The sequence below is a fragment of the Peromyscus eremicus genome, chromosome 17 (genome assembly GCF_949786415.1).
Source record: "Peromyscus eremicus chromosome 17, PerEre_H2_v1, whole genome shotgun sequence".
Classification (NCBI taxonomy): Eukaryota; Metazoa; Chordata; class Mammalia; order Rodentia; family Cricetidae; genus Peromyscus; species Peromyscus eremicus.
Genome location: NC_081433.1, coordinates 13923804 through 13928709, shown reverse-complemented (window position 1 = coordinate 13928709; position 4906 = coordinate 13923804). Strand labels below are relative to the sequence as shown.

Sequence of the window (4906 nt, the reverse complement as noted above, 5' to 3'; positions counted from 1 at the left end):
TAAACTATAAAATGGAATGAAATAAAATTTGGGAGCTAAGAATTTGAACATTTGAAATGTAAACTACCCTAGAGGATTCTAATATCAAAATGGAGCTGCCAAAATGTGAAGAAAAAATTCAAATGGTATTATCAGGTTGAGTTTTGTAAACCACTCTTGCTCCGTGAAATTGGGCCTATCGTCACAGACTCAATGTCTGATACCACCAAATTTAAAGTTTTACAAAACTATTGTTTTAAATACAGGCCAAACAAGCTTGATTTTGGGCCTTGTAGAGCCTGTCTGCTATGATAGTATGGAAAAACGGCATCCCACTTACTAGCCATCCCCCAAACACACAGACACACACAGACACAGACAGACAGACAGACAGACAGACACACACACACACACACACACACACACACACACACACACACCACAGACGCAGAGTTTCTTTGCTTCGTAGTTTCTTGGTCCCAAGAGTACTCAGTTGGCTTCTTACAAACACCCCCCAGAAGCTCCCTCTTCAATTCTCCTCCAGGTGGTGGTCCATGGCCCTGATCCTGGGAGGCAACATTCTGGGAGCAACTTTCACTCACAGGCAGATGTTGAAATGCCACTTATGTGAGAAGTTCTTCCCTGTGGCCACAGCATCTTCCCTGATGAGCTTCCAAAACCCTTCAGCTAACATTTCATCATTAGTAGGCATGAGGGCAATACATGGGAGAAGATCTACTGTTTATCATCTATGTGAAATGAGTCTTCAGTGATTCCTCTACAGCATCATTGCACACATGCCTGGGTACATATCCTTGTGGGATGGGATGTGAGCTAAGAAAGGAGCATGGTAATGACTGTGTAATTCCCCATGATGGACAATCTCTAACCCCGGGAGACACCAGGATCTAGCACTTCCCTCCTGGGGACCAATCAGAATAGAGGTTGTGACAGGTAGTTAACCACAGATAAGTTTCTTATTGTTATGGGCCAGGATTGCACTTAAATCAAATACAGATTAGCAATAAAATTCATGTTGCTGAAAGAAGATTAAAGTATTAAAATGCTATGACCTGATGATGTTTAAAAGTAATTAAGAAACATTTCAATTTAAACAGGCAACAAGGACGGATGATTTACACAGGTCTCAAGCGAACTCATAAATATTAGAGATCTTCATTTGCAAGTGCTGCTACCTGTAATAACCGCTCATGAGCAGTCATCAGAGACGACCAGCACAGATTAACCTGTGTGGGATGCAGGGAGAAGAACAAGGAACTAAAACTAAGGTAGTAGGATGTCTTTTTGGCACTGACACTTAATTGGCTCTGTGACATTGAACTTCACCAGGGCACTAGGAAGTCATGGACTTCTCTACAAAGCGAAAACACTGAGAAGAATCATCTATGAGATTTCTTCTCATACTGGTAGTGAATAATTTCAGTGTCTGCAGACAGCATGTGCCCTCCCCAGTTCCTAAAATCCTATAAACTATTTTGCTTATATAATCAATTTCTGAAAAACCATATTCATTCCAGTAAAAGAAAAGCACTTCCAAATTAATTTACAAAATATTTATGACTGTATCATAAAAAGGTTCGTCATAGACATAGTTAACTTCCAGGGTTACAGTTATAAATTCATGCCAACCTATAACTTATCTCAAATGCATACATGTATACTGTGAAGACACAGCTTAGACATGTGTGCATGTTTGTGTATGCTTGCATGCACTTGTATGTGTGCATGCATGCACTGGTCATATCCATTTGACAGATGCATGATTATACAGCCATTTCCATAATTAAGATACACAGTTGTTCTGTCACCTCCAAGGGTTCTGTAAGCCCCTTGGGACCAAGTCAGCCACTTCCCACCCTGGGCAGGAGGAAGACGTGGGGCTCAGAAAAGCTGGAGAATAAGTGCTATTGCATCACATGAGAATGGAAGCCACAGTGCTGAGTGGGAACTTAAAGGAACACATGCAGTAAGATGGGAAAATGCAGGTGAAAGAATCCCAGCAAGAAAAGAACTAGGAAAAGCCATCAGAGACTGAATGAATGGGGAAAGGGAAGAAAAGCTCCAGAAGTCAAGTCCTCAAAGGCACGTCGAAAGAATGGTTAAGTCCGGGACTGAACCACATTGTAGGACATCTTAGAAAAGGCCGAGAAGATGTATGCAGATCCTAGACCGCCAGAGACGATGGAAACCTTCGTGAAGAGAATGGTGGCTTCTTCATAGAGATAAATTCTATTGTCACAACGAAGGTAGACTTTTCTACAGACTGCAAGAGAAGACAGTTTGAAAACAGTGGTGACGGGAAAGTGCGTGTTACGTTCCTAACCATTTGACATTGAAAGAAAGAAGAGAGAGGGAGAAATGAGATGGGACGTGACACACACTTACAGACGCTCAGTTTCAGCTGAAACAGAATTTCTTTTGATAAAGGCAGAGACTACATGGTCCTTTCTGGCACAGTTTTAAGAAGAAATGTAATACCACCAAGACAAGCACTAACACCAGGCTAATTCGTGAAAACACGCATTGTTTATTAAGATTTGCTTATTTATTGGTATGTATCTGTACATTGTCGTTGTGAGATGTTGTGTGCCATGTACACACAGGTGCCTAAGGAAGCCTGAAGAAGTCATTGGAGCCCTTGAAACTGGAGTGCCAGGCCGTTGTGAGCTGCCCAGTGTGGGTGCTGGGAACTGAAGCTGAGTCCTCTGCAGGAGCACTGCGTATGCTCAGTTGCTGAGTCATCTCTCCATCTCCAGCTCTCATTCTAAAACATCAAAAAATGCTGTCTGGTTATAGAAAATAGTTTTATTTGGTTCTCTTTTATTTTCACCTTCACAGGAAGCAAGCTGAATGGGGTTAGGCTAGAGAGTCCTGCAGCCTGAGCTGAGGAAGCATCTCTACTTTCAGGAGGAGAGCTCCATGCTAAAAGTGGTCTGTGAAATACATTGGCCTTCCAGTTTTGTTGAATTAGGGCATAGGGCAAACCAGAGCTTGCCGTTTTTCTGTGGGAGAGATGGCGCACAGGTTTGCAAGTGGAGTTTGGGGAAGTGTCGGCCTGCTTTCTTTTTCAGCAGGTTGCGTTTACCTCTCCTTCCACTCAGCTGACCACTTTTTCTCCTAAGAGATGTCCCACCTTTATGAATGGCCTTCAATGTTCCATCCTCACCCAGAACACTCTTTAATGGGCATGCTAAGGACATGAGACACAAAAGCCAGAAGTCTATATTATGAATGTAGTCAGTCAGAAACTGAATGTGGGCTCATCTATAGCAAGGCACTGAGTTCACCACTTCTGAGGACTGGGCTGTCTGCCTGGGCTATGATGTAAGTTCTCTGGAAGTGGCCAGTGTGAGACATATTCACTCTATAGCCAACCTGAGTTTTGATATGAGCTCCATTCTATATGGAACTCCATGCTCTAGGACATGCAGTAAATGGAAGGCAGCCTAAACAATTCCTCGACACTCATGGCTGGGCTCCTGCTGAAGCCATCGGTGTCTAGCAGGTAGTCCATTTACTGCAAGGGTCAAGTTCCTTCTAATTACAGGTATCAGAGACTGGGGAAGAAAACCAATTGTCAAAGATCTGCTTAAAGCTAGGGAGAGAAGTAGAGAAGTCAGCTGGTCTTCCATCTTACCTGCTTTTATGTGTTTTCTTACTTTTATCAGCCAGTGAAATAGTGCATAGACTCTTTGCCAGAAAGAGAGTGTGCAGGGTTTATGGGATACAGTGTCTGAGACTGGGGAGGAGGCCAATGAGAGAAAGTCCAGAGAGCTTTGTTCAGAGACTCTGCCTTGTAGGAGGTGCTGAGAACTCAGTGTTTCTTTCCTTTCTCTGCAGCACAGTGGTGTTAAGTCAGCTCAGCAGCCCTCCGATCTTTGCTTTGAAGGTAAGGCAGTCAATTTCACACTGGCCATCCAGCTTTGTGCACAGGGACCTTCTGTAAAATGCAAATGCAGCCCCGGCTAGGGGATGAGAGCCGTTGTTAGTTATCCACTAATCGTTTACTAGGCCAAAAGGCAAATCCTGAATTACTAAATCTGAGGGGGTGCAGAGCTCAGACTCCTGGTAAATCATATGTGATGCCCTTAGTCACAGGTCATTCCTCTGTTCAAATCAGCTAGCTAATACCGAAAGAGAACATCTCTTCCTAGGAAGGTGGCAATCTGCTTTCTAACTCCAATAAACAAACCTTTCCAACAAGATGCTTTTTCTTTGTGTTTCTAATAGTGTCTGATGTAGTTCAAAACTTAAATAGCAGTAAAATTTAGTTTAAAATTTAAACAGTACAAAATAATTGTAGGCAGATCAACCATAAACTGTGCCTATTATTATATGATCTTGAAGTTTCAGATATAAAGTTAACCAAAATGCTCTCATTATTGCCTCTTACAGAAAAGTAAACACAGAGTTCAAATAGTTTGTGAGGGTTGGAATTAAGATTCAGCCTCAGCTATGTGAATGTCATGTGTGCTGCCTTCTATGGATCATTGAACTCACTTCCACCTCATTGCCTTGGCGATAGTGTTCATAGTTTTCACACACACACACACACACACACACACACACACACACACACACACTGCTTACTGGAATTCCAATATGAATAGGCTGAGTTCTGGAGCAGGTGAGCTATTAAGCTTCTAAGTCTGTGTATGTGTGTATGTGTTGATGATCGAAGACAGTGTAATTGTATTCTTTTGTTTCTCTGCTCAGTGCCTGGTTGAGCCCGAGACGGTTAGAGATCACAGAGATGAATGGTGAAGTTTCCCAGAAGTTAGCTTGCTTTTCTAAAGACAGATCCCAATTAAATTGCCAACACTACCTCTCCAGGGATTTTTCTCTTACCTGGGTAAAGTTAAACAAGAAGAATGGGCCCAGCAACAATTAAGGAAAAGATTCTCAT

General features: G+C 42.5%; 1 pseudogene; it reads right to left on the bottom strand.

Moving 5' to 3' along the window:
• Positions 1 to 2507: 2507 nt before the first annotated feature.
• LOC131894489 (beta-defensin 13-like) lies at positions 2508 to 4906 on the bottom strand (annotated as a pseudogene).